The sequence below is a fragment of the Sorex araneus genome, chromosome X (genome assembly GCF_027595985.1).
Source record: "Sorex araneus isolate mSorAra2 chromosome X, mSorAra2.pri, whole genome shotgun sequence".
Classification (NCBI taxonomy): domain Eukaryota; kingdom Metazoa; phylum Chordata; class Mammalia; order Eulipotyphla; family Soricidae; genus Sorex; species Sorex araneus.
The window spans coordinates 195,043,301-195,069,767 of NC_073313.1; the positions used below are offsets into that span (position 1 = coordinate 195,043,301).

Below are 26,467 nucleotides of genomic sequence, written 5' to 3' on the forward strand. Positions count from 1 at the left end.
TACCATCCACATGAACAGTGAACCTTTGTTCTCAGCACAGACAATCTGTTTTAGGAGCCTTCTTTAATACCAGTCCCTTCTCACCACTATTTTTTAAGTTTCTGAGAACTAGACCAGAATCTAACTTAAAATTTATCATTACTAGGTTTCACGCAGTACATCCTGAAGACACAACATTCATAACTGGTCCTTGCCTACTGTTTGCAAATAACTGCTTAGTTCAAAAAGTTTTAAAAGTTTTTAAGGATGAAAAAAGGCTGTTAATCCAATAAATTTACTCTTAAATGTTTCTACCTAAAAATATTGCTATACAAAACTATTTTTGTAAGCGACAAAGATTCCTAGATTCAATGAAAACTATGGTGACTACTGGAAATGGGAAGGATAGAAAGAGCTAGATGGAGCTTTTGCAAGGTAATGGGACCCTGAACCTTGGTGGTGGGTGTGTTGAGTTCTATAACAAATGTAAAAATATACCCATGAAATTCAATGACCAATTACCATCGACTAAAATTTCCAACTCTGTTTCTATGTATGTTAAGTGTTAGTTATATAAGTACCTTGCATTTACAGTTTCTGAATTTTTGCTAAAATGCTTTAACTATTCAAATAAAATATCTTTGCTTCAAAAGGAAGTCAAAGTTACTGTCACGGGTGGTTTACAAAACACCTTCTGGTAGTCTTTGCTTCATTTCAATATCTTGCCATGATTGGCTGTTGATTGCTACAAATAAGGAAGTCTTCAAATTAGGGGATTTCTCAGTGGAAGTTCCCAGTTCGACTGAAGGAAGAGCTCAAGACAGTCTGAGCTACATTGCTAGAGCCTATAGACAAGACTTCCAGACTACAAAATTGTCTACTTTTTAAAAGAAGAATTGTCTGTGAAGGAAGATATGCAACCTGGAGAAGAGGTAACAAAAACTTTTGTAATCTAATCTTTTTCTACTATCTTTATTTTACAATCAAATATGCATAAAGATTGTGTAGCATTTTCTTAAAATTATTTATTGGAGGAAGAGATTATAAATTTTAGAAGCTAGCAAGTGACAGAATCAGGACTTAAAGAAAAATTTATAACACATTTTTTCCTATGGCTCTCTGTTTTGACTGCCCTGCCCTTTAACAATATTGAAATAGTACTTGAGATGTCTTATCCAAACTACAAGATAATAGGGTGAAATAGAAAGTAATTTGGCCAACATCACAGAGCAGCAAAATTATTCCTAGTAGCTAGATGTCTCTTCTCTCACTTGCCTACCCCATGTCCTCAATTCTTGTAGGGGATACTTTTACCTGGACAAATTTTAGGGAGGAAGACCTGGGCTGTATTCCAGATCCAAGCTAACTAAAGCTCCTGTTGTCAACCAACTAGTATCTTAAATTAACATCAGTTATTTCTCTTAAACACTCCTGATCATGAAATACATAGTCAACAGAAGAATTTAGCATCAATCTGTATAAATTTCTTCAAGGGGTTCTGGTTGAAATATGAAATTAATGCACTAAGTTGAGGAAAATAATCCATCTTACTATAAAGAAACTTTCCATTTATAAACATTTTGTCTCCCTTGAGGAAAGGTAAGAATTCAGAAAACATACTGATTCTTTATGTATTATAAAATATATGTGTATTATTTTTGTCCTCTTGTGAGTACAGGGGATGTGATCTTGATAAAGACATTTCAGTTACTTCCTGCTAAAGCTTAGAAAACTTGTTACTTTTTATCTTACATTCAATAATTACATTGCTCCTTTTTTAGTTCTCAATCATTTTAGGTAATTCACAAGTGATGCCTAGATAGGAAAAATATGATTTTGTTTTCTCTTTTTATTTCTTCTCACTAATTTGCCAAAACTCCTAGAATAGAAGTTAGTAACTGAAGCTACAGTCAACCTTGTCTTGATCTGATCCCACTGGGAATTTCCCTTTTGGTTAACATTTAGAATGATGTTTGCTGGTGGTTTAGAATCTGTCCATATGGATTTTTTCCATAGTTTGAGATAAAACCCTTTTTATAAAAAAAATAATAAATAAATATACTAGATTTCATGTTAAACTATGTGTAATGTCTTTTTGGTATCATTAGAAACAACTCTATGTCTTTTCTACTTTAAACTATATAGTGTTTTGTTGACACACAACACAGTGTACTCTATTTTGTTTTTAATCCATGCTATCAAAATAATGCTTTTATAATATAAGTTTATTTATAGTTATAAAGTGTACTTTATTATTGCTCTGGTTAAAATAAATTGGTTCATAAAAACAAAACAAACCTACATATTTCCTCATTTTCTCTTCAATCCACATGCTTAAACGCCTCTCCTCTACTATTTTGGCTTTACAATTCAGTTCACAACTCAAATTAACAGAAAAGAATGAAAACAATGTGGGCATAGCCAAGAAAACCCTATCCAGGCAGTGTAAGCAAAAACTAAAACAAAGCAACTGTTTCTACACTTTGTGAAAAATGTTTTCTCTATGTTAGCGGTGCCAATTGCACATCACAAGTATTATGATCAATAGTGGTATGTATTATGTATCCAAATTGATTACCTTTATACAAATTATATTTAAATTTTGGGTGCTGAAAATAAAATTCCTATAATTTATTGAGAATGTTTGCATTAATATTCACAAATGAGATTAATCTGTATTTTAACTTCCTGATCAAAAATACCAAAGCTTATTGGGGTTGGGGAGATAGCTTAGTGGTCAGGTATATGCTGGACCCAAGTTCAAACCACAGCACCACATACCCCTACTTCCAATACGACTGGGCATGCTCAGTGGCAGACAATTCCACAAGATCAGTAAACCTTCCAGTAAAGATGGCCAAGTATGGCATGGAGTGACTTTGGGATCCCTGAGCACTGTTTAGGAAGCTCCCCCTCATATCCCATTACCAATATATATTTTTTTCATCTTCTAAAATTGTTTAACAGGAATGAACTTCTCCTCAAACATTTAAGGAGAAATCTTAATACTGTCCTTGGCATCCACTTTTAAAATTAATTCTTTAAAAACTTGTCAGTGTTTTATTGCCATTGATCTCTTCGGGTTTTGTGCTAGTTTTCCACACAGCTTAGGTTGCTTTATGTTTTTGTTTTTATTGAAGTAAAATAGCTTTGTGTAGAGAAATGTGAAAGGAGAGAGAAACAGACAGAGTTATGAGTTCGAGGGGGAACATGAACTTCTTTGGACGGGGAAAAAACTGAATATGCACCTCAGGTCCAGATGCAGGCCAATCTGCAAGGTAGCAAGTCATACAGTGTTAAGTATACAATATCAGACAGAAATGCAGGCCATTTCTCGAGCCTGGAAACATCTACCAGGTAGTTTTTGGTTTATAAATGATCCTTTTGATCAAAATTTTCAAGTATACTAGTAAAAAGAAAAATATGTTCTTTTTTTTAAAGCCATGTCCATAACTATGTGATTAATCCTTCTTTTTACTGCTATTTTTATTCATTTACATTTTCTCTTTCTCCCCCCTAATTAGACATATAAAGATTTAATCACTTAGTTGTGCCACTGTATGGTTAGCCCTTTTTTAAATAAATAGTTTTTGCTCTTATTCTTACTAATATATTCTTATTGCCTTCTTTTAGTCTATTTTGTTTTTCCTTTCTTCATTTTAAGTTGAATACTTTTATTTATTATTTTTTGTTTAATAATAAAAATATTTAAGATGAGAATTTTTAGAGTACCATTTCACCACATCTTGTAATTCTTGATGTTACTTTCATCATACTGATATTTAAATTTTTTAATTTTCTTTTTAATTAATTTTTTTAATTCAAGAATTATTTAGATCAAAAACTTTTAATTTAGTTGACTTTGTATTTTAGGACAGTTTTAGGTTAAGAGAAAAATTGAATAAACACTACAGAGAGTTCTCATATATCATTGTACCCTTCCCCACGCACACCCCACATACATACCCATTTCCCCTAATATGAACATCTTAATGTGCTATATTTATAGAATTAAGGAATTGGTATTTACACATTTGTAAAAACTTGATCCATTATTTATTCAAACTTTTCCTTTTTAAAAAATTGAGATAACATTCATATAACACAAAACTAAAATGAACATCAGTAACATTTAGCACTTTCACAATATAATAAACTAACTTCTCTATCTGATTTCAAAACATTTTTTCACCCCAAAAGGAAACCCTGTACCAAATAAGCAATTGCTCTGTATTTCCTGCTCTGTATTTCTTAACTTTCACAACCACAAACTATATTATGTTTTTGTGTAGTTACACCTAGCTTGGATATCTCATAAAATAAATCATATATACCTTTTATATGACTTTTTGGTATGCTTTTGAGGTTCATTCGTGTTGTAGCATTTACTAGTTCACTTCTTTTATAACTAAATAATATTATATATGACACAATTTGTTGTTTCATCCATTGATGGATAGGATAATTGGACTATTTTACTCTTTGACTGTTGTGAAAAGTGATTTCGTGAACGTGCATTTACATGTATTTGTTTTAGTACTTGTTTGCATTTTCTTTGGTTATACATGGAGCAGTGGGATTATGGGATCATATGGTAATTCTATTTGTGATTTTTAAAGTAATTGCCAGTAGCCTATCAGAGTGACTAAACCATCTTATACTTCATCAGCAGTGTATGAGAGTTCCAGTTTCTTCACATTGCTGCCAACACTTGTTATTTTACATGATTTTTGCTGTTATGTTTTGGAGGCTTGGGGGCACAAGAGTTTACTTGTGGCTCTGCTTTCAGGAATCTCTCCTGCAGGGCTCAGGACCATAATCAGTCCTGAGGATCAAATTCAGACCTGCCACTCAAGAAAAGTGCTGTACTATCTCTCCAGCCCCTGGTATTAATTTTTATATCTGTTAATCCATTAATCCTGTTAGTCACCGATTTCTCGGGCGGGCTAAGTAACATCTTATTTTGTCCTTTCCCTGAGATCTTAGAAGTCCATCTTGACTCGGCCCTCCTAACGATGTTGCACTGGGGGCTCTTCAGGGTCAGGGGAATGAGATCCAGCTAGTTACTGGATTTTGCATATGAATACACATGGGAAGCTTGCAAGGCTGTCCCATGTGGGCAGGAAACTCAGAAGATTGCTAGTTTCTCCCAGAGGGAGAAGAAGGCTAAAGATACATATTTTTATATAATGTGAGGTAACTTCATTCTTTTGGTTGTCGCTGTAAGTTGTCCGAACATAAATTGTTGAATTCTTTTCCCACTGAATGCTCTTGGTGCTTTGGGAAGAAAAAAACAATCAAGACCATAGACACAATAAGGACTTATTTCTGTATTCTTTTTTCTTGTTTTGGGGATATTTTCCCCTTTGGATTTACTCCTGGTTTTGTGCTCAGGGATCACTGCTCAGGAAACCTTGTATGGTTGACAGCATGTAAGGCCAGAGCCTTATCCACTGAACTGTCTCTCCCATCCGTTTCTAGATTCTTAATCTTATTTCTTTGGTCTATGTGTCTATCCACTTTCAACTACTGTCCCCATTTCACCTCTATTCTGCCTCTTCATTCTCATTCACACCTCCCCCACTGTTTAGTTTCTGAGTTTGTAGCCCAAGGCTCTGGGTTTGTCATTGTTTAATACTGCTGTTCCCTTGTTCTGTCCCTCTCTATATATATATGCAATAGATGAGTGAAATCATCCGGTATTTCACCTCCCTCTGACTTACTTCTCTTAAATTGATATGGTCCAGTTCCATCCACATTGCAGTGGTCTACAATATTTCAGCTTTCCTGATAGTTGAATAGCATTTCATTGTGGGATGTATGCCACAACTTCTTTGACCATTTATCTATTGTTGGGTGTTTGGATTGTTTCCATATCCTGGCAACTGTACTAAACACTGCAATAAATACAGGTGTTCACGTATCTTTTCAAATTAATGTTTCAGTGTTGAGGGGGGCAGATGCCAAGAAATGGAATTACTGGGTCATATGAAATCTCTATTCTAATTTTTTTTATAAATCTCTATAATGTTTTCCAGAGACTAAATCAGGTAACATTCCATCTACAGTAAAGGAGGATTTTTTTTTCACCACCTTCCAAATGGCTATTTGTTTCCAGTCTTTTTTATATATGCAGTTCTCACTGATTTGAGATACCTCATTTTGTTTTGATTTGCAGTTCCCTAGTAATAAGTGACAACAAAGATTTTTTTCATATGCCTACAGCCACCCATATCTTCTTTAAGGAAGTGTGTGTTCATCTCCACTTCCCATTTCATGATGATATATTTCTCCCCCTGTTGAGCTTTTTGTATTTTGTATATTAGCCCTTTTTGTAATTAGTACTTTTTCTGGTGAACATGTGTAAATAGTTTATCCCATTCCATTGGGTGTCTTTTTATTTTAGTAAGAATTCCTTTTTCCATGCAAAAGCATTTTAATTTAATGTAGTCCATTTGTTTATTTTTGTTTTCATTATCTTTACCAATAGAGTAGAATCAATGGACATACCACTGATTGTTGAAGGCTCTACATGTGTTTTCCATAATTTATTTTATAGATTCTAATTTAAGATATTTAATACATTTTGAATAATCTTTTGTGAAAGGTGTAAGGTACAAATCCAGTTTGTTGTTGTTGTTTGTTTGTTTGCATATGGCTCTCCAGTTTTCCTACTACCATTTTTGAGGCTTTCCATGGTCCGTTTCATGAGCCAACTTCCTGTGTCATGGAGAAGGTGCTTGGTAGAATTCATCAGTGAAGTTACATGGTCTTAGACTTTTCTCTGTTGGGAGAATTTTAACTTCTTCTGATTCTAGAAAATATTTTTTTCAGGAATTTACACATTTCATCTAGATTATCTTACTTGTTGATCTTAACTATTCATTGAGTTTTTTATAATCTTTGTCATTTCTATTTTCTTGGTGGTAATTTCTGCTCCACTCTTTCCTCTTTCTTTTTTATTCTTTCTTCCTTCATTCCATTCCTCTTTCTTTCTTCTTTCTTTCCTTCCTTTTTTCTGTCCTTCTTTCTTCTTGTTTTTGGGTCACTTAGGAATGTTTGGGAAACCATGTGGTGCCAAAAATCAAACTGGGTCTCCAGCATGCAAAGCACACAATCAACCCAATAAGTTATCTCTTCAGCCGTACACCTTTGTTTCTGATAGCAGAAATTTTGTTTTCTTCCTTTTTCTAATAAGTTCAGCAAAGTTTTGTCAATTCCTTTGATCTTCTCAAAGAATAAACTTTGGATTTATTGATTTTTTTTCTGTCACTATTTCATTTATCTCTGCTCCAACTTTTATTATCCCGTTTCTTCAGCTAATTTTGTTTATTTAACTCTTCTTTTTTTTTTTTTAAATCTTTACTTTTATTTGTGTTTTTTTTTTGTTTTTTTAATAAAATAACAGTGGTTTAAACCATCTTATCAGCCTCAGGTATACATTATAATTCAACATTTCTACTAAATTGCATTGAAATTACTACTGTTATTCTGAAAAATATGGAACGCTTCACGAATTTGCGTGTCATCCTTGCGCAGGGGCCATGCTAATCTTCTCTGTATCGTTCCAATTTTAGTATATGTGCTGCCGAAGCGAGCACTATTTAACTCTTCTTTATATGGTTGCTTTAAGAAAAAAAAAAGTTTATTGAGTTCAGATCTTTCTTCTTTTTTTTTTAATCTAGGTGTTTGCTGGTACTAGCTTTCCTCTCACACTGCTTTCATTGTATCTCATTAGTTCTGCTATTTTTGCAATTTTGTTTTTTGCATAAATCTTATTTTTCTGTGATTTTTCTCTTTGACCATTTGTTTATCTAAAGGGTGTTCTTTAATATGTACATACTTGTGAATTTTCCAGTTTTATGCTGCTATCTACTGATAAATTTTATTCAATTTTTATTAGTGAAGATATTTCAATCTTTTTCAATACATTGAGATTTTATGTGTATCATTTGATTTGTTCTGGAGGATGTTCCACTGACAAAAAAAGAGTACTCTACTGCTATTCAGTAGAATATTACAGGTGTCCTTTATAGTTAATTGTTACAGGAGCCAGAGATAGAGTTCAGTGACAGAGTATATTCCTTTCATAAGTAAAAACTGAATTTGATCCCTCACTATACAATCAATGTCTGTAGCACTGTCTTCCCATTGTTCATCGATTTGCTCAAGCAGGCACCAGTAATGTCTCCATTGTGAGATTTGTTGTTACTGTTTTTGGCATATCGAATACACCACGGGTAGCTTGCCAGGTTCTGCCTTGCATGCGGGATACACTCCGTAGCTTGCTGGGCTCTCCAAGAGGGATGGGGGAATCGGACCTGGGTTGGCCACGGGCAAGGCAAATGTCCTACCCACTGTGCTATCGCTCCAGCCCATCTGATTATACAATAAGTAAATAAATTTATTGTTCTTACTATTATTTAAAACACTATTTTACTATTATTTTTCCACAGTTTTTGGATCACAACCAGTGATGTTTGGGTGTTATTTCTGGCTCTGCACTCAGAAATCACAAATTACTTCTGGCTGGACTCAGGGGACCATATGGGATGCTGGTGATTAAACCCAGGTCGGTAACACATAAGGCAAGCACCCTACTCCTTGTACTACTTCTTCAGCCCCATATGATATTCATTCTATTCAGTTTTTTAAATTTATTTTTCAATTGGTGAGTCACATTGAAGGTACAGTTACAGATTCACACATGTTCGTGCTTGGTTTTCCCTCATGCAATGTTTGAGAGTCCATTCCTCCACCAGTGTCCATTCTCCACCTCCAATGAACCCAGTATCCCTCCCATCCCCCAATCCCATCCCCCCACCCCACCCCCCCTCTGTGGCGGGGCATGATATTCAATTTTATATCATCTATTTCTTTATTCATCACTGAGTAGCATAGTAAAGTCTCCAAATATTATTGTAGTACTTTTCATCTCTCCCTTAAATTCTATCAATATTTGGGGTCTCTATCGTTTGGTGTGTATAATGTTATATCGCCCTTATGAATGGCCCTTATATATGTCTTTTACATCTCTTGTAATAGTTTTTACCAAAAAACTATTTTATCTGATATTAATATAACCATTCCATATTTCTATTGGCTATGTTTGTATGGAAAATATAGTTTGTATGGAAATATGTTTGTATGGAAAATATAGTTACAAACTACTTGCATTTTTTTTCTTTTTTGGGTCACACCCGGCAATGCACAGGGTTACTCCTGGCTCTGCACTCAGGAATTACTCCTGGCGGTTCTCAGGGGACTATATGGGATGCTAGGAATCGAACCCGGGTCGGCCGCATGCAAGGCAAACGCCCTACCCGCTGTGCTATTGCTCCAGCCCACTACTTGCATTTTTATGTCTAAAGTTCACTCTATAGCCAGCATATAGCTTGATCATGAAGCATTACCTTTTGTATAATCAAAAGGTAAGTTTTGCCTTTTGATTGAACAGGACAATCCATTTATATTTAAAAACTTACTGGTAAAAAAGGAATTACTTCTTAAAAGCAATTGCCAAGACTAGAGAGATAGTACAGCAGATTAGGCACTTGCCTTGAAGCACCTGACCCAGGTTTGCTATGATCTCCTGAGCTCTAACAGAAGTGATCCCTGAGTGTAAAGCCAGGAGTAAGCCCTGAGCACCATTAGGTATGACCCAAAATTTTTTAATAATTAATTGAAATATAAGTAATTAATAAGAAAGGAATTGATAGTTAATTTCTGATACCTTTTACCATTTTTTCCTATTTATCACATCCCCCATTACTACCATGTTTCATACTCAATCGATTCTTCTGTTTTCATGTTTTGTTTTCATTTGTTGATTTATTTTTGTTTTTTTGGCTCACAACTGGCTATGTTCAGGGTTTATTCCTGTCTCTGTGCTCAGGGATTACTTCTGGTGATGCTTGAGAGAACATATAGAATGCTGGGAATCGAACCCCAGTAGGTCACATGCAAGGCAAGCACCCAACTTGCTTTACTACCTTGATGGGCCCCACTTTCAATTCTTTGTTGTGTACTGTTTTACTTCCTTCTCATATTCTTTTGTGTATTTTTTAGTCTTGGGCTGGAGCGATAGCACAGCAGTTGGGCTTTCTCCCTTCACACGGCTGACCCGAGTTTGATTCCTCCGCACCTCTCAGAGAGCCCGGCAAGCTACCGAGTATCAAGCCCGTGCAGCAGAGCCTGGCAAGCCACCCGTGCATATTGGATATGCCAAAAACAGTAACAACAAGTCTCTCAATGAGAGACGTTACTGGTGCCCGCTGGAACAAATTGATGAGCAACGGGATAACAGTGACAGTGATTTTTTAGTCTTAGTTATTACCACGGGTTACCACTGGAATTACAATTAGCAACTTAAATTTATAACAATCAAATTATAATTAATATTAACTTAGTCTCAAAGACATGCAAGATTTCAGTCCTATACAGCTTAGTTTCCTCTTTTATGTTGCATAATTAAAGTGCCATATCATCATCATCATCATCATCATCGTCATCATCATCGTCATCATCATCATCCCATTGATTGTCGAATTTCTCGAGCGGTCTCAGTAACATCTCCATTTGTCCTAGCCTTGAGATTTTAGAAGCCTCTCCTTACTCCTCCTTCCCAACAATGCCGCATTGGAGGCTCTTTCAGGGTCAGGGGAATGAGACACAGCATTGATACTGGTTTTGGCATATGCATACACAATGGGGAGTTTGCGAGGCTCTCCCATGTAGGCAGGAAACTCTCGGTAGCCTACCATTTCTCCCAGAGGGAGAAGTAGGCTATAAGAAGTAGGCTATAGGTTCCGGGAGCTTGCTTTTAAGTCTCTGGATGTTGGTGGGATTACAGGGCACGTGGGGCAGTCCCTGGGTGTGACCGCCTAGCTATGAAAAATGGGAAATCTGGGTGGAAGAGGCCCAGTTCCGATCCGAGCAGGCTTGGAAGTCTCAGCCACATGTCCCACATACCTGGGTTCCTCTGCTGATACCTTCATGCGTGAGCTCATTCAAACTGTGGAGAGGGGCCTTGAGCATGGCTGTGGCTAAGGCTCCAGAGGTCTTCGGCCACAGGAGCTCTGCTCTGGGCAGGGAGGGAAGCTGGAGCCTATCCCCTCCAAGGGGCCCCAGGATAACATAAATTTATAATTTAAGCATTTTCTTAAAATCATCAAGTGACAAACAAAAAATTATAATAATGATGGCTCTTATTTTACCTACATAGGTGCCTTTTATATTTGGAAACTCATGCATTTTCCAAAGAAATAAAGACATTTATTTGTATGATTTTAAATTATTGGTTAGTGATCTTTTATTTGAGTCTGAAGGACAGTACTTCTCCCTTTATCATCTTTTTTAGAATTAATCTATTAACAGCCTTAGCTTTTATTTCAGAAAGTGTTCATTTCTTCTTTACTTTTAAGTAACAATAGTTGCACTGAATATAAAATTCTTGGTCAACACCTTTTTTTCCAAGTTTTTTAAATATTTCATACACTATCTTCTGGCTTCCATAGTTACAAGGTGAAATTGACTGTTAATCTGACCCTTATACATAATGTATCACTTCTCAACTGCTCCTTTCAACATTCTGTCTTTATCTTTTACTTTCAAGAATTCTAGTTTAAGATGCCTCAGTGTGGATCTCTTTATCTCATTAAAGTTTATCTTATTGAACACTGAGTTCTTAAATGTGCAGATCCAGTCTTTCATCAAAATGGGAAGTTTAGGGCCTTTATTTCTTCAAATACTTTTTCTGCTCCTTTTTTTCTCAGTTCTTCAGAATTTCCACAATGCATAATATGGTAAGCATCTTATGCTCTATTATTCACTTTATTCAGGTTTTTTTTCTTTCTCTTTCTTCAGCTGGAAGTTTTAAATGGCACTTTAATTATATTTTCTGTTCCTTTTGGCTAAGCTAATGAACTATTTGTCTCACTGTACTATTCAGCTAAATTATTTATGTATATATTTTTCTATTTTCTGTAATTTTAAATGTATTTATTGTGGCATTGAAGTTTAAACCCTGGATCTCACAAATGCAAGAAAAGTGCTCCCCTGCTGTGCTACCCTCCAACCCAAATTTCAATCTTTCTCCAGATAGCATCATTTTTTTTATACCATTTTCCTGATTTTCTTTAATTTTTTTTTTGATCCATGGTTTCTTGTAGCTTTGAGAACATTTTAAAACCATTGAATTAGTTTTTTTCTAGCAAGTTGAATGTCTAGGTTGGATGGATTAATTTTTTGCATTGGCAAACATTATCAAACATTTGCCTTCTTTTGTAGTGATGTTTAATTTTAACTATTTATTTTGGCTTTTGACCATATGCTTTGCAGTGCTCAGGGATCATTCCTGGTGATGCTGGGGAACAAGATGGGTACCCAGGATTGGCTTCTGGGTTGGCTTCTTGCAAGGTAAAGTCCTACTGAGTATACTATTGCTCTGGCCCCTAAGATGGTGTTTTTTAAAAATAATTCACTGACAGTATATTTACATTGAGGTTAGGAATTGAGTGGAATGACATAATTTCAAAGCAATTTTTTTTACTACATTATAACATATATGTTATGGACATAACATATATGTTATGTTAAAAGCAGGCTCTTTGTATGCCTGCTAGGGCCCATCTCTTCCATGTCTTCCTTCAAGGCTAGTGTTGACTTGTTGGGTTTTTTATAATTGACCTATCCAGCAGTGATCAAGGAGTGTCATCGTCTTCTATGACCGTTGTGTTGCTGTCAAAATCTTCCACCAGTTGTGCCCTTTCTTTAGAGAAATCTTAATCAGCAGAGTTATCAGATTGCCTCAGCCCTTGGGGGTGGCGCTGGATTTTGAACTCATTACCTTGTGCTTGTCAGGCAAATGCTTTAAGCCATTGAGCCATTTTATGTGTCCCTAAAATTATTCTTTTTAAGTCCATTGTTATAACTCATTTAAAAAATCCTCTGAGGTAGACAAGCTTAATGAGGAAAGGCTTGAGTGCCTCTGGCAGGTAGGGGCCCTATACTGTGCACAGCTATCTCCAACAGACACACTGACCTGATCACCAATCCTGCCTTTCAATTCCACTACTAGTTTTCATGATTTCCTGATTTTTTTATTAGGCATTTAATTTAGAGAGTATGAGACACAGACTGCTATACCTGATGTCAATCCTAATTCAAAAACCAACCAGGTTCTATTCATAGAGATATTTCACATCAAATACTTGGCTAAGATCATTGCTGCATACCTGACGCTCAACCTGTACTAAGTGTTTATACTGGCAACTTTCCTAATCCCTGGGTTTATACTCAGAACTCTCAAGAAAATATTAGGAGTGTTGAAAATAGGTCCTAAAATATTTTATTTTGTTTGAAGTTCTTACTTTCATCAAATCCTAACTCAAAGTATTGCACACCAACATGAGACATGTTATAATATAGTAAAAAAAATTGCTTTGAAATTATGTCATTCCACTCAATTCTAACCTAAATGTAAACATACTGTCAGTGAGTTATTTTTAAAAACACCACCTTAGGGGCCAGAGCAATAGTATACTCAGTAGGACTTTACCTTGCAAGAAGCCAACCCAGAAACCAATCCTGGGCACCCATCTTGTTCCCCAGCATCACCAGGAATGATCCCTGAGCACTGCAAAGCATATGGTCAAAAGCCAAAATAAATAGTTAAAATTAAACATCACTACAAAAGAAGGCAAATGTTTGATAATGTTTGCCAATGCAAAAAATTAATACATCTATACCAGCATTCATTCATGTTTTAAATATTTATAAATGATACAGCCACTTCTCTTCATTTTATTACAGCTTGAGAGAGGAAAGACATTTTAAAATGTATATTTGAGAAATGTATATTTTGAACCAGAGAGATAATATATTGCATATGCCTTGCACATGACTGACTTGGGTTTGAACACCAGCAACATGTATGGACCCCCAAGCTCATCAGGAGTGAGCTGAGCACATAGCCAGGAGTAAGCCCTGAGCATCATCAGATGTAACCACAAAAACAAAAAAACAGAAAATGTATATTAATAGTTCTTTACTCATTCAAAATTTTCCCTGCTTCAATATTAAAAAGCCCTTATGCATCCAGTTTTAGATTCTTGGTGTATAACTAGTGCACTGTCTGTCACTGTCATCCCATTGCTCATTGATTTGCTCAAGCGTGCACCAGTAACGTCTCCATTGTGAGACTTACACAGTCCATAATTCCCAGTAGGGTTCATACTTTTTTTGTGAGGGAGCCTCCTCAGTTGGGTTCAGTGGTAGGGGCTACTGATTCTCTTTTTTAAAACTTTTTATTAGTGAAACACCATGTGGTACAGTTGTAGACTTATAAACTTTTGTGCTTACGTTTCAGTCATACAATAATTGGGTACCCATTCCTCCACCAGTGCCCATTCTCCACTACCAATGATCCCAGTATCCCTCCCACCACCCCCATCCCATCCACCCCCCCACCCCGCCTCTGTGGCAGGGCATTCCCTTTTCCTCTCTCTCTCTCCTTTTGTGTGTTGTGGTTTGCAATAGAGGTATTGAGTGGCCATCGTCTTCGGTCTATAGTCTACTTTCAGGGGCTACTGATTCCTGATCTGGTAGTTATGGTGCTTGGGATTCAAAGCTGCCTTCATTTGTCTACCTGAGAATGACCAGAGCCATGCCAATATTGCTCATAGGCCACCAAGGCTACACCTAACAGTGTTCAGCAGGGTCATGGAGAGCAGGGGATAGAATTCAGGACCTTGTACATCACAGAATGCACCCCCACCCTTTTGAGCTATCTCCTGTATCTAGGGCTCATTCTTGATATTATACACTCTATGAGTTTTGACAGATGCTTAATAATATATATATATATATATTATAGTAACACTCTGAGTAGTTGTACTATCTTTATTGTTCACTTCACCTCACCAACCATTTTATCAAATTAATTTCCTGGCATGACAATGAATTTGGCCACAGCAATAGCCTCCAAAGAGTGAAAAACCAGGAGACACCAGTTCCAGTGAGAGCATTAGAGGAGAGAGGCCTCAACATTAGAGAGAGGCCTTCAGTTGCTCTGGATTCCTTCTTCCACTAAGCCAACACACTAAGTATCTCCTGACCTCAACAGTTTTCATCCCAGATCCCTGGAAGAAGAGGAGAGCCTTAGGGAGTCCGACCTTGCTATGTACAATCATTAATAGGTATCACTGTATCACTGTCATCCCACTGTTCATTGATTTGCTCGAGCGGGCACCAGTAATATCTCCATTTGTCCTAGCTCTGAGATTTTAGCAGCCTCTCCTTACTCGTCCTTCCAAATGGTGCCATATTGGAGGCTCTTTCAGTTTCAAAGGAATGAGACTGTTATTGTTACTGTATTTGGCATATCAAGTATGGCACGGGGAGCTTGCCAGGTTCCATTAATAAGTATAGAATCATTAATAATTATCAGTCACTAGTGATTGTGGACTTTATTGATAAAGTATACAATCATTAGTAAAATGTACCTTGCCGTGTACAATCATTAATAAAGTATACCGTTAATAAAGAGAGCTGGGCTAGAAATTTTCAGGATGTGAAAGAATAATAAGCTGAAAAACTTTAGACATGGCTCGACAAAGATCATTAGAAAGGGTGTGTTCTCAACCACAGAAATTTCATTAAAGTTATGTATGTAAGCTACAGCCTAGAGTAGGCTCAGTCAAACTCAGTCACACTCAGTCAAACCAGAGTCCTAGTCTTCAGGGATCTCAGGAAACTTCCACAAGTGCTGTATGTTTCTCTTTTTTCTTGAAAAGAGTCTCAGGGATGACATTGGTAATGAGAAAGAGTAACAGAATCTTTATTTTCTGAGAACCACTCAGAATAACAGGAGTGATTCTGGAGAATACCTTTCATTTGCAAAGCATTCTAAATTTTTCAAAGTATTTTTACTAACATTATTTGATCAACTCTCACAACCATCTGTATAATGAATAGGTAATGATTGTCTTCTTTGTCAGATTTTTTTTTTTAAAGCCCATGGAAAGGAGAGATAGATAATGCCAGAATTAAGGCGCTTTCCTTGCATCCCACCCTACATGGATTCAAATCCTCAGGCACCACTTAGAGTTCCAGGAGCACTGACAGGTTTTGCTTCTGAGCACAGAGCCAGGAATAGCCCCTGGGCATCAGTGGGTGTGGTCCCCAAACAACAAAAACCATTTCATTAATGTGCAACTTGCCTGAACCAGTAGGTATTAGAAGTGAGAGTACGCATGTCTTATTATATCTGTCTATAATATCTTGGAGAATATGGCTGGGAAATGGAAAAATGAGGAAGTCTTCATGGTCTGCTTGGATTTACCATTCAACTTTAGCAAGTACACTTAGTACAAGGAGTGACTAATTAGGGGAATCGTGTGTGTGTGTGTGTGTGTCTGTGTGTCTGTGTGTGTGTGTCTGTGTGTGTGTGAGTGTGTGAGAGACGCTTCTCAGGTGTGTAGTCTAATCTGTTTAATCTCATCAGCGAGATCTGTGGAAATTCTAATTCCTTTGACTTTACCCAGGTTTTTCTCAACTCTAGGGGTGAGTTGGTGAATCTGTAGCAAGCCCCAAGCTGATCCTGAGATATGCCAACCCAGTACCGAGCGATGACAGATACAGCTGTTGATGGTTAGCAAAAAGCTAGCCAAGACCCGCCGGTGGTGACCTTAAAACTTGATGTGAGAAGCCCTGGTTCGCCCGGGAGGTGTGTGTGTGTGGTGTGGGGGGGGGGGTGGGAAAGAGCTGCGCTGGGCGGGGCTTCAGGGAAAGGGTGTGAGGGCGGATCCGGGGGCGGGGCCAGAGGCGAGGGGGCGGGCCGGCCCGGCCCGGCGGGGTGGAAGGTGAAGGGTTAATGACTCGCCGCGCAGGCGCTGCCCTCTGAACTGGAACGGAAAAGAGCTTCCGGTCGAAGTCCCTCGGCTCGGCGCCGCGGACCTGAGGGCGCGAGTGGTTGTGAGTAAGAAACTTGGGGCGCGAGTGGGTGTGGAGGAGTCGCGGGCGCACGGCTCAGCGAGAGTTCGAGCGTGTGAGCGAGAGGGCTGCACCGGCAGCGGGAGCGCCGTTGGCAGGGGAGCCGGGGAGCGAGCTGAGAAGAGTTCCCGGGTCCTGAGAGGGGAGGGACCGAGCTCGAGAGAGGAATCTCCCTGGACCGCTGCCCGGGCCGCCGGGAGGGGCTTTCCCGGGCGCGACGTCAGCGCGGGGCCGTCGCGCGCCCCGAGGGCGGGCACTCTGCGGGGCTCCGCGCCTGTGGCGCGCGCGGCGAAGCGACTCCTGGTGCTGGGAGCCGGGGCGAGGAGCAGCCCACCCCGTCTGCAGCGACCCTGATTTCCACCCCCGCCCGACGTGGACCCAGCTCCCTTCCACAGTCCGGGTCGAAAACTTGGAAGAATCTTTCTCTCGCGCTCCCGCGGGTTTATTGTCGCCCAGTCACGCCTGTTGCTTTTTTTTTCTTGGAGTGTCAGCGCCTGGTCAGTGACAAGTCGAGTAACTTCCCCGAGTGAAGGGGCGGCGGAGACTGCTGCCTCCCGCTGCAGGAACCCAGTCCTCAGGGTCTACACCCTTTATCCGGGTGTAGACTAAGTACGAGGAGAAGGGGGAAACTGTTGAACCTCGACGTATGTTTTTTTGGCATCTATCGTGCCCAACTGTGTGTTTTACCTATTGAACCTAGTGAAGACAGTGACTTATTTTAGTCGATTTCTAGTGTGTGAACCAACATTATCCTCCATCGTTTGTGATATTGCTACAATTCTGTCTTTGAGAGGCCATAGGACATAGTGTAGAGCTTCGTTGAACTCTTGCCTTGCATGCAGCCGACCTGGGTTCTATCCCCGGCACCCCAAAATGTTTTCCCCGAGTCCTGTCAGGAGTAAGCCCTGCACACCGCAGGGTATGGTCCAACACTTTAAACATTAAAAAAATATTGGGGCTGGAGTGATAGCATAGCGGGTAGGGTGTTTGCCTTGCACGCGGCCGACCTGGGTTCGATTCCCAGCATCCCTGAGCACCGCCAGGAGTAATTCCTGAGCGCAAAGCCAGAAGTGACCTTTGTGCATCGCCAGGTGTGACCCAAAAGGAAAAAAAAAAAATTAAAAAATATTTAAAATTCAGCCGTTCAGGTTTTTTTATATCACCTTTTAATATCCAGTCATGCAGGTTATTTAAAAGCAGAGGAGTTGATTTTATTTTTTTCTTTTCAACTCTAAAAGTAGTTTTCGTGGCATGAGAGCTCTCTGTTCTTTGACCTGAAAGAGATCTCTAGAACTTATCATGAAGAGTAGTATATCGTTCTTTAAAAAACCAGCCACAATACTCAGGTCTGGGGCTTTTAAAAGCAAACAAAACTTATTAGAGTAAATCCAACTGAAGAGTTCTGACACACCAGTAAGAAATAATGTCTCACATATAAAAAAAATCTATATTATTTCTGATCATTTTTAAACCTCTCCCCCCATCCCATTTTTTTCAGAAGGCAATTAGGATAAATGTTATAGGTAGGCAGAGGTTCATAATAAAATGTATTTCAGGATCAGAGGGATGGCACAAAATCTAAAACATAAACTTTGCATGCAGGAGGCCCAGGTTCAGTCACCAGCACTGCATAGTCCCCTGAGCACTGAGCTGAGAGTAGGCCCTGAGAATTGCTCTGTCTGACACTCCTCTCCCCCAGAACATCTGTGCTTAAAAGAAAACCAAGACTGAAACTAGTCTGAGAAAGCACAAATTTCACTTTGCTGGCATAAACTTCCCAAGATTGTTGGGAATTTCTAACCTTAAGTGACATTCTACTATAGCCAAAAAAGGGGATTTCAAAAATTAGTAAGAACAAGGAGTGAAATCATTAGTATAGTCCAGGGATGTGTATGGAAGTCATATTTATAGAAGGACTCAGGCATCAGACGAATGCTGGGTTAATTGATGCAGGCATCATAGGCTTGCTTGGTTAATTGATTATATTTTTTCAGTGCCAGGATCGAACCCAGGACCTGACACATATGAGACAAGTGCTCTATAGCTGAGCTACAGTTCCATCTCTAGTTTGTCATGATTTAGGGCTTGCCCTATAACAAAAAGGACTTTGCATGTTTTATAAAACTGTTCATATCCCAAAGTACCTGGTAAACAAGTACTACCTTTGATGTAAAACTTAGCTATTCTAATTCTGGTTTCATTTTTTAGCAGATTGGCTGTTGCTGTTTATCCACCCACCCACCCCCAACACCCTATAAGCATAAATACAGCTGTTTCATTTTTGGTTTGTTTAATTATATTAAGCTAAATATCATTTTTATTTTCTTAGGTTTATATTATGGTGGTCATTCTCCCCTCCTATTTTTCCTGCTTGCTACTATGGTTTTCATTTGATCTTAGCCAAAAGACTGATAAGTGATGCTGTATGGTTTTCAATCATAGGTTGAGGGAAAGAGGAAGCTATTTTCTAGAGCAGAACCATTATAGTCCAGGATGAAATTATGAATTATCTTAAAGGATAGCAATATGAAATGAGCTGCCTTGTCAGTGGGTGCTAATTAGCATTTAGAATCTTTTGAACCAGGTACAGTGTTTGACAAAGTGTTTTTTTCAAAAAGATTTAGGAGGATTGGAACTTGCAGTGCTATCAGATCCTTTGGAACCAACAACAAAGCTTTGGAATTGTGTAACACATGTGTCATAGTTTTTCATTCTCTAATCCATTAAAAAAAAAAAAAACAACACCATGTTCTTATGTGCCCAAGAGATAGTATAAAAGTTAAGGCACTTGCCTTAAATGCAGCCAACCCTGGTACAATCCTACACTGCATATTAACCCCCTTAAACCCCCATCTCCGTCCAGCATTGCCAGGAGTGATCCCTGAGAATAGAGCCAAGAGAAAGCCTAATAGAACATTGGTGGTACCCCCTCCCCCCAAAAAAGTGTTAATTGTGATAAAAAATACAAGTAACACAAAAATTTGCTTTCTTAGCCATCTTCAAATTTGTACTAGTGTTGATGTTGAATATTGTTGATCAACAAAGAAAAACTTTTTTTTAATTTTTTTTTTAATTGAATCACCATGTGGAAAGTTACAAAGCTTTCAGGCTTAAGTCTCAGTTACACAATGCTTGAATACTCATCCCTTCACCAGTGCACATATTCTACCACCAAGAACCACAGTAAACCTCCCCCCAGCCCCCCACCCTGCCTGTGTAACTGATAAATTTCACTTTACTTTCTCTTTACTTTGATTACCTTCAATATTTCAACAACAAACTCACTATTATTGTTTGGAGTTTTTCCCCCCAAAGTCGGACTTGCTGGAAAGGAAGCATTTGAAAATTTTTTCCATTGCTGAAAATGAAGAGATATGAGGTCGTGTGGCCACACTAGCGGCCGCGAAGTTTTGGATTTCTGTATTTTAGTATTTTAGTATTTAGTATTTAGTAACTAAGTTCAGAGAAATATCTGCCAGAAGTTGCATCATTGCTAGCTTGTACCTCTCTGCTACTTTATATTCCACATGAGTGCAATCTTTCTATGTCTGTCTCTTTCTTTCTGACTCATTTCACTCAACATGATACTTTCCATATTGATCCACTTATATGCAAATTTCATGGCTTCATCTTTTCTAACAGCTGCATAGTATTCCATTGTGTAGATGTACCAAAGTTTCTTTAACCAGTCATCTGTTTTTGAGCACTCCGGTATTTTCCAGATTGTGGCTGTTGTAAACAGTGCTGCAATGAACATAGAAATGCAAATGTCATTTCTACTATATACCTTTTTGCCTCTCCGGGATATATTCCCAGGAGTGGTATTGCTGGGTAAAATGGGAGCTCAATTTCTAATTTTTTGAGAATCGTTCATATTGAAAAAGCTTTTTTTTAATTTTTAAATTTTTCTTACTTTTTTATTGAATCACTGTGACATAGATCCTTATAGAGCTGGTCATGATTAGGTTTCAGTCATACAGTATTCCAACAGCCATCCTTCCACCAGTGTACATTTCCCAGCACCAGTGTCTACAGGTTCCCTCCCATCACCCCCATCCCTGCCTGCTCTTTCTCTCTCTCTCTCTCTCTCTCTCTCTCTCTCTCTCTCTCTCTCTCTCTCTCTCTCTCTCTCTCTCCCTCCCTCCCCGCCCCCCTCCTTTTCTCCCTCCCTCTCCCCTCTCCCCTTTTGGGCATTGTGTTTTGCAGTATTGATATTGAAAGATTATCAAGAATATTTGTTTACTTACTTTAACCCTCAGATCTTGCCCAGCATGATCATTCCCTGCTATTATTGTCATACTGGTCTCTTTATTTTATCTACCCTCAGCCCCTAACTAACATTTGTGGTTATTTCCAACCATTGATCAGTCAGTCCTCCTAGCCCCTGTTTTCTCTAATAGACTAATATCTATGGCCAGGGAAAAACACTTTTTAAGGGCTGAATTATGACAGTAAGTAATTGTTGAAAAGTGAATGGGCAAAGGAAAATAGAGAATTCATTTCAGTAGTGCTTAATAAGTTGAAGTTATAAGAATCCCTGAAGTCCATAGCTGGAAGACTGCTTCATGAGCAGAGGGGAGAAGGCAGATGGAATAGAGAAGGGATCACTAAGAAAATGATGGCTGGAGGAATCAGTCGGGATGGGAGATGCGTGCCGAAAGTAGATAATGGACCAAACACAGTGTCTGTGTTGCAAGCCATAATGCCCAAAAGTAGAGAGAGAGTATGGGGAATATTATCTGCCATGAATGCAGGGGGAGGGTGAAAAAGTGGGGGTATACCGGGGATATTGATGGTGGGGAATGTGCACTGGTGGAGGAATGGGTGTCTGATCATTGTGTAATTGTAACCCAAACATGAAAGCCTGTAATTATCTCATGGTGATTCAATAAATTTTTTAAAAATAAAAAAAAAAAGAAGAAATAGATGATAACATCTTTAAAAAAAAAAAAGAATCCTTGAAGTGGTTACAGTAGAATGAGATAGGGAGCATTGTTTACTTAAGCAGCTGAGTGAACACAGGTAATTTTGTGTAGAGAATTACTTGGTGTAAGGACAGAAATACTGGACTTAGATCCTTTGAAGATTCTATCACTGTATCACTGTCATCCTGTTGTTCCTCAGTTTACTCTAGCTGGCACCAGTAATGTCTCTATTCCTCCCAGCCCTGAGATTTTAGTAGCCTCTCCTTACCCGTCTTTCCCAACGATTGGAGGCTGTCAGGGTCAGGGGAATGAGACCTATCGTTACTGTTTTTGGCATTATTTTTAATTGTTTGAAGAAAGCTTACTATTAACATGATTTGTTTATTAGTAGTGATGTATTATTTACTATAATGTGAGTTTGTAGCTTCATGTATTTGCTTTTCCTAAAACTAAATTCCCTTATGCTTGAGATCAGTGTTCCTCAAACTCCTAAAATTTGTTTCCTTTTTGAGAACATCAGAATCTCACAAATTCAAAAAAGAGTACTACAAATTCTAGACATTTATCTTATTGTTTTTTTATAGGGGTGGTCACCCTCCTTTTATGCTCAAGGGCCCAGAGACTATTCTCAGCAATGCTCAGCACCTGGGTTTGGAGTTGCTGGGGGACCAAGAATCAAACTCACCTCTCATCTACTAGGCATGCACTTCACTTAAGCTTTCTCTCCAGCTCTCTGGAGGTTTTGTTTGCTTGGCCTTGCTTTTATTGTTTTCTTTAGGTCACACTTATTGGTTCTGGGAGCTCCTTCCGTGGGCGCTATTCCAGCAGTGGTGACAGTTTGTGCAGTGCTAGAGATCAAACCAAGTGGCATACATGCAGAGCACTCCCAGTACTATGATCTGTCACCCTGGCCATCCTCTCCAAGTTTTTATTATATATGCCTCCTTCCCACACTCTCATACTATTATATGCTTTCTCGCTTGTAGTTCTCCTGTCCAGCCTCACTCTTTTGAAGGGTGTGGAGTTGGAACATTGTGTGCTGTCATTAACAGTATTATCATAAGTCACAGAACCTAAAATAAGATAAATATCACTTGTGTGGTTTAGCTAACTGAGTAGTACCGTGTTTATGTGTACTTCAGAGGGATAGAACATCACATTCACAAATTTCTCTTATGTTACACCTTTTTTTTTTTTTTGTGAACTTCAACCCATAGAATTTTGTAAACATTCTGAGAGAAAGAGGTACTGCTAAAGAAAAAAAAGGAAGTGAGGCAAAGCTAAGACTCAAGGGTGTGGTCTTTGTGAAATTTTTTAACTTTTAGAGGAAGATAGCACAACGTTTCATTCAGTTATGACATCCAGCTAAGCAGAGAACCTTGTCTGAAAAGCTTTGGGTTTTCAGTGGAGTTGTTTTACCTTGTTCATTATGATGCATTCAGCCAACCAACATAAGGGAAAGCTTTGGAATTCAGACTCTACTAGACCTTTAAGTTTCTCTTATTCCAGGTGCCTGAATTTGAACACAGTAACAGCATACTATATTTACTATGGGTTATAGGGAAGGGCCACACCCAGTGGGGCTCAGGAGACCATTTGTGGTGCCAGAGATTGAACCAGTATCAGCCATATGCAAGGCAAAGATCTATCTCTTTAAAGAGGTTAATATTTATATTGGAAGTTTCAGAATCTAGAAAGTAAGAATAGAATTGAAAACTGTCATTTTAGGCAAATGACTGTTTTAGGGAAATCTCTTAAAAGTGAAAAATGAGGGGGCCAGAGTAGCTCATTGGACTGAGTACATGCTTTGCATTTAGGAAACCCAGGTTTGATCTTTGGTACTTCATAATCCCCAGAGTACTTCTAGGAGCAACCCCCAAGCACTACTGATTATGACCCCAAAACAAAATTTAAAGTGAAAAATTATCATCATTCAGTGTTAGAAGTGATGGTTCTTTCCCATGTTTTTAAATAAAAATCGGATATATTTTTAAGAGAAGTCTTTAAAGGCTTCTTTTACCCATCAAAAATAGAGACTATCTTTTACTGATGGGAAGACACTATACATTATTGACTTTGTTTCTGCTTTTTTGTTCGTGGTGCTTATTGGGGGAGACTAACATAGCTAAGATACAGAAAGGACAGATTATATGTCTCATTCACTTTACTAAGGTGGCAACTTTTCTGAAATAGAACATGAAACTCTTTAATAGTCATAACGCTCAGAAGTTAGGTAAAGCTTTTGACGTTTTTATAGAAGGAGAGTAAAAGAGGCGGCAGTAACTCAAGATGGTTTCCTTCACTATCTTTAATTTTTTTAATTTTATTTCCATAAAGTTGCTTACAGTAATTGATTATATTCAGTATTTCAACACCAATCCCAGCACCATTACACCTTCCCACCACCATTATATTGAATTTTCCCACCGTCACTCAAGCCTGCCTGCCATAGGCAGATGCTAGATAATTTATTTTGTATTGTTTGTTATGAATAGCATAAGAAGTTGTAGGCGCTTTTGCAGCTGTGTGCTCCTGAAATTCTAAAATTATAAATAATTGGGGTCCAGAGACATCTCTGGGTGAGTTTTAAGGTGAAATTAACGTAAGAAGGTGTGGCCCATCCCCGGTCCCTTGAGGCCTGGAGTTTTCAGTCACTAGTCCCACGTACCTGGGTTTTTCATTGGGTTCTGTAGGTTCAAGGCTGCTGGGATTCATTTGGGGCAGGTGGAGGGACAACACCAGTTCTTGTCTGAGGCACCTGGATGAAATCAACCTGGCACAAGGTTCAGAGGCATCTCTGAGCGAATTTTAAAGTGTATTTATCCAGATTTTCAGGACCACCAGTATCATTTGCAGAGTTAAGACTATAAATTTGGGGTTCTTCCTTGCCTCAGGGATCCTTGGTGCTGGTGGCTGCTGCAGGAGGTGGCCTGGCTGTGAGATTCTTTTTTGGGCCTCGGCAGCCAGCCCTTGCTTCAGCGGCTTTGGCTCTGAAAGCAGACACCATGGTGTGGATCTCCCACAGCTCCAGGAGCCTTGTGTTTTTTTGTTCTTGCACACATGATGCTATCTATAGCTGTGGCAAGATAATTCTCTCCTGGTTCGAGTCTTGGACTTACACCCCCACCCCTGTTTCCTTCTCTATCTTTAAAGTGACCACTCTCTTACCACAAGTGTGCACAATGGCAGAACACGACAGTAGGGGGAAACCCAGCAAGTGGGCCTTCCCCACCTCTCACATTACCCATATTATCTCTTCTGCTGTACAAACATGTACCTTATTAGGTAATTAATCATTCTGGGATGGAGGTGGGGGATGTACCATTAAGCCTAGCTTCTTTTTGAACTTGAAACTTCATTATATGTGAGTGAAAATTGAAGTGCCCTGATTGGACTGGGCACTGTCCAATGGTGATGAAATGTTCAGTGTTTGGCTCATATAATAATCCGGCCTCAGTGGAGCTCCACGAACACCACTAATACCTTTGGTTATTTATTCAGGATTGGTTGGCTATGATTTGTCTTGACACTGGTTGCTAAACAAAACAGGTTTAAGATATTTTCTCTGGGGGGTAAAAAAAAAGAAGTTTATTTAAAAATGGAAAAGTAGGGAGAAGTAGATTACCAGTTCAGCAGTTTCAGTGAACAAAAGAAACCCAGAAAGGGACATATTAAAAACATGCCTAAAATATAATTCAAGAAAATTTCCTCAACAGCCTGATGGTACCTTCAGGCTTCCTGATATCTCCAAATTGCCGCTGTGCTTTTGGCCAGATCCCAACAACTTGGGACCAAGTTTACCAAGAAAGTAAACAGCTGAAAGTTAGGTATGTGAGAACCACACCCACAAATCACCTCTGGCTGAACTATACAAGCTCATTTATTGGCCTTATTTCAGAGACCCATCGATAAATCTCAAAAAAAGATCAAAAGCCTCAGAAAAGCATGGCAGAACAGACTAGGGTAATTGGAGGAGTGCGGGTTGGCCTGTGCCCACCCAAGCAGAACCCTGCAGCCACTTGCTTCCACAATCCAAAATTGCTGCCCAGCCTGATTCCACCATCTCAGTATGGATCTCACCAAGATACAATCTGCTGAAAGTTTCATAATGTGGATCTAGTGCACCAACAGCCCTGACTCTGATACACAGCAGCAAGACCTGGAAGACACCACAGCACCAGAGATCTTTCTAGGCCCCATACCAAGCCAGTTTCACCGGGGCACCCCAGATGGGAAAGGTGTGCTCTCCCCACCTACTCCAGATGGAATTCCAGTGACCAAAAGCTTCCACAAGCAAGGCCCAGGTATTCGGGTTCAGGACTGAATCTCCAGGCTGTGTGGAGGCAGAGGACCTGGGCTACCCCTCCCCAGATCCCCATCTGCCCAGTAGACTGGCTGTCAGGCACACAATTTGCCTCCGGGTGCCATCTTAGCGCAGCAACAGCCCTGGCCCAGAGACTCCCGCATGAATCCCAAAATGGATAAGTGCCATACAGAGACGTCTCTGGAACCCAACCATTTACAATCTGAAATTTACATTTACAGTTGTAGCCGTGCGAGCTCTCATGATA

General features: G+C 38.9%; 1 protein-coding gene and 1 non-coding gene across 6 annotated transcripts in view; one reads left to right on the plus strand and one right to left on the minus strand.

Annotated features, from left to right (window-relative positions):
* Positions 1-841: 841 nt before the first annotated feature.
* TANK (TRAF family member associated NFKB activator) overlaps positions 842-26,467 on the plus strand; it is a 92,282-nt gene continuing 66,656 nt past the window's right edge. For 2 of the 5 annotated variants that reach the window (XM_004608100.2, XM_055122109.1), the window contains exon 1: positions 16,823-16,953. The gene's annotated coding sequence lies outside the window, so the exon portion shown is untranslated. Of the gene's footprint in view, positions 912-8,435; positions 8,552-16,683; positions 16,706-16,822; positions 16,958-26,467 lie in introns of those variants that run through there. The other 3 variants (XM_055122107.1, XM_055122108.1, XM_055122106.1) reach the window with 3 other exon arrangements.
* LOC129400377 (U6 spliceosomal RNA) lies at positions 7,474-7,580 on the minus strand. Its single transcript, XR_008627620.1, has one exon. It is a non-coding gene; the product is annotated as a U6 spliceosomal RNA (small nuclear RNA).